This window comes from Chanodichthys erythropterus, chromosome 14, assembly GCF_024489055.1.
Source record: "Chanodichthys erythropterus isolate Z2021 chromosome 14, ASM2448905v1, whole genome shotgun sequence".
NCBI classification, from domain to species: domain Eukaryota; kingdom Metazoa; phylum Chordata; class Actinopteri; order Cypriniformes; family Xenocyprididae; genus Chanodichthys; species Chanodichthys erythropterus.
Window position 1 is genome coordinate 8450767 of NC_090234.1, and position 11367 is coordinate 8462133.

Consider the following 11367-nt stretch of genomic DNA (forward strand, 5'->3'; position numbering starts at 1 on the left):
CGAACCAAGGGTGAAAGCACCCTTAGATGCATTTTAAAAACCAACCTGTTTAACACAAAATACTATTCTTCTCATTTGTTTTACTATATTTATGGTCCACAAAATAAATAAAGGAATAAATTAAGACAGTTAGGATAGCCTACCATTATCAGCATGTTATGCTGAAATTTGTCTCTTGAGAATAGTTTGCACTTTGCTTTTTGTGTGATATACATTAGCTCACTTTCTGGCTCACACGGTGTATTTGACCAATTAGACGCGCAAACAGAGGCTTCAATGCTTGTCCGTCTTACACTCAGAGTATGCGCATAGAAACATCCTGCCAGTATTTAATTTTATTTTTAATATCAACCACGTCCTGCTCTTTACTTTCTCATTCATTCATGTTTCTTTATTAATAATGCCAATAGCCCTGCCCACTGAAAGCTGTGTGGACTGTCACACAAATACGAATATGACACATTTATAGGACATAAAGGTCTATGCAGTAAACGAAAGTAACTGGTGAAATGTTTCGAAATGTCCCTTGGCACAGCAGAGCACCAGTTTTAATAAAAGCATATATTTAAGTTCAGCCACTATTTTACATACTTTAACATTTTCGCAGATGTTCAAGAAATTATTTTCGCCGATACTACAAACAAGCCGCAGCCGCATGAATCTGATGAGTTCAGGAGCTCTTGGTTACCATAGAAACGGTGCGGTGATGGCCTCAACATCGCGGTAGGCATCTCATTACTGCGGTATTGCGGTTATCGTAGCTCTAATTCAAGCATTCAACATCCTCGTAGTATAATACAAATTAATACACACATATAGCAAAATAGACAGTGTAACTGACTTACAGGTTTCTTAGACAGTCCATCTTCATTCCTCTTTTTCTCTTCTCACTCTGTCTCACATGCAAGTTGAAGTCATCTTTTAATGCAGGATTCTTCTTAATCTGTTGCTGTGAGCCTGATGTTTCTGACAAGTAATAAAACTAGTTAGTGCAGTATAATGTACAATGAATACATAGATGAATGTCCAATTGAATTATAGTCATAATTTTATTTTACTGTTATGCCATAATAAAGCATAAGTAAAAACACTTGTCTACCTACCGTGCTGAACCGACTGCAGGTTGGGAAACAGTGAGTGAAAGGGAATTCATGCTGGTCAATGCTGGTTTTTACAGCAGGAGGATCTACATTGAGGAGACAGACAATGTATCACTTCAGTATTATTGACCACTGGATTTACAGTTTAACTGGGCTACATGGGACTTAACTGTATATCATGTTACTTAAGTAAAACCAAACTAACGTTAACTGAATGTATGCCGTCACGTGACGTGAATGAACGAAAGAGACTCAGTTCAAAAGACTCGGAGGTGAACTAATCAACGTTATTCACGAGATATTACATAAAATAGTTAAAAACAATGAACTAATCAGTCTTGATCTACTGGCCGTATCATAAGAAAAATGTAAACAGCGCGAACATAGCAAATTACTATGTCCGGTCACTTAATCATTGTAGCCTACACAAACTACAAATCTTCTACATAAACATTCATATTTTTTTTTTTTTAAATAAAATCCTGAAAATCCAGAGATAGCAAAAGTTGAAATGACTAAGTAACTTAAATTCAAATAGCCTTACCTATGTGTTTGCTTGCTAACGATTTAAGTAATCATTAGCTAACTTTAATATCACATAAATACTCCAATCAAATATAACGAAGCAATCGCCAACAACATAAAAACATTGTTTAAATCCATTATTTTTTATGAAGTCTTACCTTGACTTTACTTTGTGCAGTTTTCAACCGTCAATTCTCCAGCCGATCCTCTCTGCTGTTTAGGCGCCTTTTCCGCGCGCCTACTTTTAAATTTAAAGGGCCGGAAATAGGAATTCGAACCAGTTTGAATGCTATTAAATAATGATCTCTAATAAAGTTAGCTGAAGCCTATAACATGATAATAATAATAAAATAAAAATACAAAATGTTTGAAAAGTTAATAGCCTAATATCAAATCAAATAATATAAAAAAACAATGTTCTCATTGCAGTTTTATGCTGTGCTGATTTACCCATTCATAATTTAATTTATCAATTAATAATATGACAGGCTATTTTTATTAATAAAAAAGTCATTTATAAATGTAAATGTCAATATTCAGTTAAAATGTAAGACAAAATAAATATTTTTATTAATGTTTGTTTTGTAATGTTTTATTTATTAGTTTATTCATTCATTCATTTATGTACTTATTACAATATCAGGGTCACTTGAAGCAGTTTATAAAATGACACTGCCTGCTTACATTGTTAATCCTGCATTTCATTCAACCAATCATATTTGAGTGACAAGTTTACAGTTTATGTCAAGTTTATGCATACAACCAGGGTTTTGTGCCGGTTATCATTTACTTTAAGGATAATGGGTTGGGTTAGGTTTAGGGTAGCATTAGGACTAACTTGTCCTTGGGATATTGTTACAAGTTCAACAAAACATGGACAGTGGAATATGTTCTGCTTGAAACCATGGCAAAGATTTTAACATACAGCAGCTCAAAATGTCACTCTACTAAATATATGTTCCAAGACCATAGTTCACTAATTTTAACTATGTTGTACACGTTTCTCAATCAGACACTTTACTTACAGTACATGTACAGCATAACTGACTGTAAGAGCTGTAATAGTGCACATCGGTGTTTCTGCTCTACAGTACAGACACACATACATGCTGTGTTTTCATGTTTTATGGGGACCATGCAGAGACATAATGGTTTTTATACTGTACAAACTTCATAACCTATCCCTCTACATTAAACCTACCCATCACAGAAAACTTTCTACAATTTACATTTTCCAAAAACATCATTTATTATTACCCCCCTTCCCCATTTATTGTACATCCCCCCCTCCCCTAGCCCTAAACCTACCCACCACATACAACTTTCTGCATGTTTTGAATTAAAAAAAGAAAAAAGTTTTGTATGTTTTTAAGCCATTTGGTTGTAATGCAAATGTCATTATAGATATTTGTGTCCTCACAAACCACATATACCTGTACACACAAACACACCAATAAAGTTATGTTAAAAAAACCTGAAATATCTGCCTTCTCCAGATTAGCCTGTACAATTAAGTGTTGCATCCTACATCAAATATCCCTGAAAAGTATTAATGATATATTTTCAGCTCCATTTTTAGCTATACATTTAAATTAACCAGTTTTAAAAGGTGCTCCATACAAAGCCAGAAGTAGCCTAGTTTTTTATGATATTTAGAGCATATTTGCTGTGTCAACTGTACCAAATATTTACCAACATTGGACCTAATTGTTATGAACTATTAACATGCTTACTGTTCCATTTTAAACTTACACCCTGGTTGGCCAGTGCTGACTGTGAGATACATATGCCAAATATGGTCCAAAGTTGGAGTAATGGAGTACAGTTGGAGTTCACATTCAGAATCGCCAGTGATTACACTCTGTCATCTTTGCCAAAACTGGTCCAGATATGTTTTAAGATAACTGGGCCACATTTGCTGCATTATATGTGGGCCAGTTTAGGCTTACATCCTGGTTAGCCAGTGCTGACTGTGCCGTACATTAGCCAAATGTGGTCCAAAGTTGAAATAATGTATCTGGCCCATAGTTGTTATGCCATTTGTGGGCCACTTTAGGTTCACATTCAGAATCGTCAGTGATTACACTCCGTCATCTTTGCCAAAACTGGCCCAGATATGTTTTAAGAATAACTGGGCCACATTTGCTGCATTATATGTGGGCCAGTTTAGGCTTACACTCTGGTTAGCCAGTGCTGACTGTGCCGTACATTAACCAAATGTGGTCCAAAGTTGGAGTAATGTATATGGGCCATATTTGTTATGCCATTTGTGGGCCACTTTAGGTGCACATTCAGAATCGCCAGTGATTACACTCCATCATCTTTGCCAAAACTGGCCCAGATATGTTTTAAGAATAACTGGGCCACATTTGCTGCATTATATGTGGGCCAGTTTAGGCTTACATCCTGGTTAGCCAGTGCTGACTGTGCCGTACATTAGCCAAATGTGGTCCAAAGTTGAAATAATGTATCTGGCCCATAGTTGTTATGCCATTTGTGGGCCACTTAAGGTTCACATTCAGATTTGCCAGTTATTACTGTCCCACAATTTAGCCAAAACTGGCCCAGATATGTTTTAAGATAACTAGGCCACATTTGCTGCATTATATGTGGGCCAGTTTAGGCTTACATCCTGGTTAGCCAGTGCTGACTGTGCCGTACATTAGCCAAATGTGGTCCAAAGTTGGTGTAATGTATCTGGGCCATATTTGTTATGCCATTTGTGGGCCACTTAAGGTTCACATTCAGATTTGCCAGTTATTACTGTCCCACAATTTAGCCAAAACTGGCCCAGATATGTTTTAAGATAACTGGGCCACATTTGCTGCATTATATGGGGGCCAGTTTAGGCTTACATCCTGGTTAGCCAGTGCTGACTGTGCTGTACATTAGCCAAATGTGGTCCAAAGTTGAAATAATTTATCTGGCCCATAGTTGTTATGCCATTTGTGGGCCACTTTAGGTTCACATTCAGAATCGTCAGTGATTACACTCCATAATCTTTGCCAAAACTGGCCCAGATATGTTTTAAGAATAACTGGGCCACATTTTCTGCATTATATGTGGGCCAGTTTAGGCTTACATCCTGGTTAGCCAGTGCTGACTGTGCCGTACATTAGCCAAATGTGGTCCAAAGTTGAAATAATGTATCTGGCCCATAGTTGTTATGCCATTTGTGGGCCACTTAAGGTTCACATTCAGATTTGCCAGTTATTACTGTCCCACAATTTAGCCAAAACTGGCCCAGATATGTTTTAAGATAACTAGGCCACATTTGCTGCATTATATGTGGGCCAGTTTAGGCTTACATCCTGGTTAGCCAGTGCTGACTGTGCCGTACATTAGCCAAATGTGGTCCAAAGTTGGTGTAATGTATCTGGGCCATATTTGTTATGCCATTTGTGGGCCACTTAAGGTTCACATTCAGATTTGCCAGTTATTACTGTCCCACAATTTAGCCAAAACTGGCCCAGATATATTTTAAGATAACTAGGCCACATTTGCTGCATTATATGTGGGCCAGTTTAGGCTTACATCCTGGTTAGCCAGTGCTGACTGTGCCGTACATTAGCCAAATGTGGTCCAAAGTTGGTGTAATGTATCTGGGCCATATTTGTTATGCCATTTGTGGGCCACTTAAGGTTCACATTCAGATTTGCCAGTTATTACTGTCCCACAATTTAGCCAAAACTGGCCCAGATATGTTTTAAGATAACTGGGCCACATTTGCTGCATTATATGGGGGCCAGTTTAGGCTTACATCCTGGTTAGCCAGTGCTGACTGTGCTGTACATTAGCCAAATGTGGTCCAAAGTTGAAATAATTTATCTGGCCCATAGTTGTTATGCCATTTGTGGGCCACTTTAGGTTCACATTCAGAATCGTCAGTGATTACACTCCATAATCTTTGCCAAAACTGGCCCAGATATGTTTTAAGAATAACTGGGCCACATTTTCTGCATTATATGTGGGCCAGTTTAGGCTTACATCCTGGTTAGCCAGTGCTGACTGTGCCGTACATTAGCCAAATGTGGTCCAAAGTTGAAATAATGTATCTGGCCCATAGTTGTTATGCCATTTGTGGGCCACTTAAGGTTCACATTCAGATTTGCCAGTTATTACTGTCCCACAATTTAGCCAAAACTGGCCCAGATATGTTTTAAGATAACTAGGCCACATTTGCTGCATTATATGTGGGCCAGTTTAGGCTTACATCCTGGTTAGCCAGTGCTGACTGTGCCGTACATTAGCCAAATGTGGTCCAAAGTTGGTGTAATGTATCTGGGCCATATTTGTTATGCCATTTGTGGGCCACTTAAGGTTCACATTCAGATTTGCCAGTTATTACTGTCCCACAATTTAGCCAAAACTGGCCCAGATATGTTTTAAGATAACTGGGCCACATTTGCTGCATTATATGGGGGCCAGTTTAGGCTTACATCCTGGTTAGCCAGTGCTGACTGTGCCGTACATTAGCCAAATGTGGTCCAAAGTTGGTGTAATGTATCTGGCCCATAGTTGTTATGCCATTTGTGGGCCACTTAAGGTTCACATTCAGATTTGCCAGTTATTACTGTCCCACAATTTAGCCAAAACTGGCCCAGATATGTTTTAAGATAACTGGGCCACATTTGCTGCATTATATGGGGGCCAGTTTAGGCTTACATCCTGGTTAGCCAGTGCTGACTGTGCTGTACATTAGCCAAATGTGGTCCAAAGTTGAAATAATGTATCTGGCCCATAGTTGTTATGCCATTTGTGGGCCACTTTAGGTTCACATTCAGAATCGTCAGTGATTACACTCCATAATCTTTGCCAAAACTGGCCCAGATATGTTTTAAGAATAACTGGGCCACATTTTCTGCATTATATGTGGGCCAGTTTAGGCTTACACCCTGGTTAGCCAGTGCTGACTGTGCCGTACATTAACCAAATGTGGTCCAAAGTTGAAGTAATGTATCTGGGCCATATTTGTTATGCCAATTGTGGGCCACTTAAGGTTCACATTCAGATTTGCCAGTTATTACTGTCCCACAATTTAGCCAAAACTGGCCCAGATATGTTTTAAGATAACTGGGCCACATTTGCTGCAGCATATGTGGGCCATATTTGGTTTAAAGCCAGATTAGCCATTAATGATTGTGCCACATTTTTGCCAAAGATGGCCCACATTTGGTTTGCGATATTTGGCCCATATTCATTATTTATCACACGGGCCACTTCAGGCTCACATTCAGATTACACATTGCCGTAAGTGCCGCATCTTTGCCTAAAAAGGCCCACATGTGATTTGAAATATTTGGGCCATATTTGCCATGTTACATGTGGGCCACTTAAGGCTCACATACATTTTGTCCGGGCCATAAGAAGGCCTGTAGTGCCGCATCATTGCCTAAAGTGGCCCACATCCGTTTGCTATCTGGGCTGATTCTGGTGAAGAAAACTGTCAAAGATCTGGAATGGGAAAGAGCGGTAACCAGTGTGCACAAGGTGATTTCTCAATGACGGGTAAGATCCTCTTTGGCCAGGCGAGGACAACCTAAGGCAGGGGGTTGCCGCCGCCACTGGGCATCTACCCTGATGGGAGGTGTTTATGTGAGATGGGTATGAGAGTTGAGCAGGATGTCTGTGAGGCCAGCAGCATCATTAAGGGGGGAGCTGTCAGAGGTACAGCAGTCCGCCCCAAAAATGTTCCTCTATACCACTCACCAGAAACCGCGTTCCTGAGAGGGCTTGTTTTTCATTGTGACAAGCCCACAACTTGATGCAACTATGCCAGGGGACAAGACCCTGAGGAGAAGAGTATTGATAAAGAGCTGATGGGAATGAGCTTTCAAGAGCCGACAGAGACCATGAGGAGATTGTCCGTAATTTCTGGGCAGACCAGAGTAAAGTTTAGTAACATAATGTTGGTTGCCCTGTTGGCAAGAACTGTATAGAAGTTTTAGATTCAACAGTACTGTGAATCCCTGAATTCATGAGGCTGTGTTGATTTTGAACTAATGTGTCTGTATTATAGTTTTTACTCCTGCAGGTCATTGGACATGGCAGAGAATAATTCGTAGACATGGTGGTGGTTAAAGATAAAGACTGAATTTGGAGAGTCAAGAGACAGATAAGTGCATTCAGCATTTAAACTAAAGATAACCTCAAAAATGGCTACTAGCATAACATTTCAGATGGTGGTAATGGCTTTTATTTGGAAGTTAAAAAAATTGTACATTTTAACCTTTGTGAATGACCAAGGTTTCCATATAATAATTTAATATTAAATTCTGTCTAAGTTACAGACTTGTGATTCTGTTGAAAAGATTATTAGTGCAGTAAGAGAGAGACTGCTTGAGTGGAGGAAAAGGATGGAGCTCTGTCTATCTGTTATCAGCCTGCTAAAGCTTAAACAAAGCAATGAGATTAGAACCAAAACAACCCACCTGACTTTTCTGAAAACAAATTATACTGAAGAGGCATAATTTGAGACTGAATAAGAGTAAAAATCTACAGGAATTATTCTCTGGATTAGTATTTTTAAGAACATTTATATAAATTGGAATTATGGAATTAAAGATTGCCGTTCATGGGTTAAAAAAACCCCTTGTCTAAATTCAACTGAGGGTCTAAATTTAAACACTGTCTTCTTTGTTTGATCAGAATGATAAACGTAAATGTTATAAGATTTGACAGCAGAGACAAAGTGACACATTGGCTAAGTCACTAGTAAATTATCCAGAGAAACCCCTCAAATTTATGGAAGGCCGGTGGGCAAACAAAGGAGGAGTGAATTTAATTGATAAAATTTGTATGTATTATTGTTTATTTATTTATTTATTTTATCCATTAAATGGATGCATGACATTAGATGTCTAGAGAAATACAATTTATGTAATAAGGGTTGAAGGTGAAAGAAGCTATCAGGCTGTCTGTGCAACTTAGGGATTTGAAAAAAACAATAATTTGGTTTATGCAAAACAATAGAGATAAGTGGGACTGAGACAGTAATGATAATATATTTTTAGATCTGCAGACTAACAATTTGATGGGATAGAGTGACAAAATTTAAGCAGTTGAAATTATTATGATGAAAAAAAAAAAGTGAAACTGTTTCAAAAACAGCTTTAAAGAAATTGACAATGTCTTATAGTACAACATTTGTATCATTTATAAGTGTTATGGAAGAAAATCGGTCCGTTTGTGTTTTTGTTTGACAATTTTGGTGCAGTGGCAAGATTAATGAGATGAAAAAGATCACTGCCAAAGAAGAGGATTAAGATTTTGGTCATTAAGATTTTGGTCAGCCTAAACAGTTATAACTGACAAGAAACTTGAGTTTAAAACTGACTTTAAAGGAAGTCTTAATTATTTGATTTCAAATGCTGTACTGCTGACATGGACTGAGTACTGTGAAATGTTGTGAAAATGGAGTCAAGAAAAACAAATTGTTAGTATAATTGAATTTATATGTTTTGATGATTATTTCATTTTGATGAAAGGTTTTTAACGAAATGTTTTAAAATTCAAAGGTTTAGGTTTATGTTTATTTTTATTTATATTGTTTATTTTTTGTGGGCTATAATGGATCTGTTGTGAAAAGAAATCTTAACAAAAGGATTATTAAGTAAAAGTAACAATTCTATGCTTTATTGGAAAAGATAATTGAAATGGTTATTGTCATGTAAATTTGTTTTCTTTTATTTCTATTAAGGTGTTTAAAAAAGAGATTTAAAAGACGTTCTACAATTAAGGTGGTACATGCTATGTCTATAGACTGTAAACTGAACAATGATTTAAGAAACTTAAAATACTTAGATGGATTATGATGAGTCTTAGTGTTACGATCACCGTCTGTTCCTTCAGTTCCTGGACTCTATTTCCCATAATCCTCCCTGCCAGTCACATGCACTCACTCCACCAATCATTTATTGACACATACTGCTTAGCCTACTACCTGGACTCACACACACACCAGCTCAGGGCCAGGTCTTGTTTACCCAGTGTGGCATTTCCTAGCGTTTTCCCTGTGTATATTGTCCTGCCTATTTGTTCTGGTTCCTGTTCCTGTCTGGATTTCCTGTTTATGATTCTTCGCTGCCTGCCCTCTGGATTGTTTATTGATTCCTTGTTTTGTGAACATTTTCTGCCTGCCCTGATCTACTGCCTGTATCCTGACCACGATTCTGCCTAGCCCTTGCTGTTCCTGTTTGTGCCTGTTTGACCCTGCCTGTATGACCACGCTCACCTTTTAATAAAAGCTTGCATTTGGATCCCTAGCTCAGTCCCGCTTCGTAACAGAAGACCTGGCCCTCCTCAGATCCAGCAGCTTGGTGAGTGTTCCAGTCTCAGCTATCATGAATCCGTCTGCTCAGTTAATGTGTCTCCGTCAAGGAGAGAGAACCATTGAGGAGTATGTCATTGACTTTATAGAACTGGCACCGTTAACTTGTTTTAATGAGGTGTGCCTTATGATATTCTTCCGCGGTGGACTATCTGACCTGCTCAGTTCCGTCATGCCATTGCATCAGCCTGAGGGGACGTTGAAAGTTATATTGATCTGGCATTGCAGTTGAGCGGCTCTCCATGTACAGTGGGTGTCGCGGAGGAACACAACACCTCATCTTTTCCTGTAATGGCTGCCACTAAAGAGGATACTCACAAAATGGTGGCTACCATTATAACAACACCAAGTCAAGTCAGCACTGATCATCCTGAACCAAGTCAAGTCACAAGTGATCTTCATGAACCAAGGCAGGTCACCATTGATCTTCGAGAGTCAAATCCTGTCTCCGCTGATCGCCCAGAGTCACGTCCTGTCTCCGCTGATCGCCCAGAGTCACGTCCTGTCTCCGCTGATCGCCCAGAGTCACGTCCTGTCTCCGCTGATCGCCCAGAGTCACGTCCTGTCTCCGCTGATCGCCCAGAGTCACGTCCTGTCTCCGCTGATCGCCCAGAGCCACGTCCTGTCTCCGCTGATCGCCCAGAGCCACGTCCTGTCTCCGCTGATCGCCCAGAGCCACGTCCTGTCTCCGCTGATCGCCCAGAGCCACGTCCTGTCTCCGCTGATCGCCCAGATCCACGTCATGTCTCCGCTGATCACCCAGAGACATGGCACGTTTGTGAAGCTGTCCGGGAGTGGAGAGGGTTGCTGTCTAGTGTGAACAACCCACCGTTGACTTCGGCACGAGCAGCTGGCATCCCGAAACCTACACCGGCCGCTTTGCACTCAAGTCAGCCAGTCGCTATGCACTCAAGCCCGTCGGCCGCTTCGCTCTCAAGCCTGCCGGTTGCTACGCACTCAAGCTCGCCGGTTACTATGCACTCAAGCTCTCTGGATGCGGTGGACAAGATGGCTGTTTTGCCAGTGCCCACAGGTAAGATGGCCGCCCCTCCGGTGTCTGTGAACATAGGGGTTGTTCCAGCCATTGAGTCCGCTCCAGAACCCAAGCTCCGTGCCCTGCCGGCGCCGCCTGCGCTTCTCGCCCTGCCGGCGACGCCCGAGCTCCTTGCCCTGCCGGCGCCACCCGAGCTTCTTGCCCTGCCGGCGCCACCCGAGCTCCTTGCCTGCAAACCCACCACGATCTCCGTTGATCTCCCCAAGAATTTTTTTGGGGGGGGCAGTATTCCTGAGGGTGGGGAGCTTGTGGGTGGGGAGCTTGTGGGTGGGGAGCTTGTGGGTGGGGACCCTGCCCGGCCACTGCCCGGCCACTGCCATCTAGGGCCTCTGAACTGTTAGGGCCGCCCATGGACAATA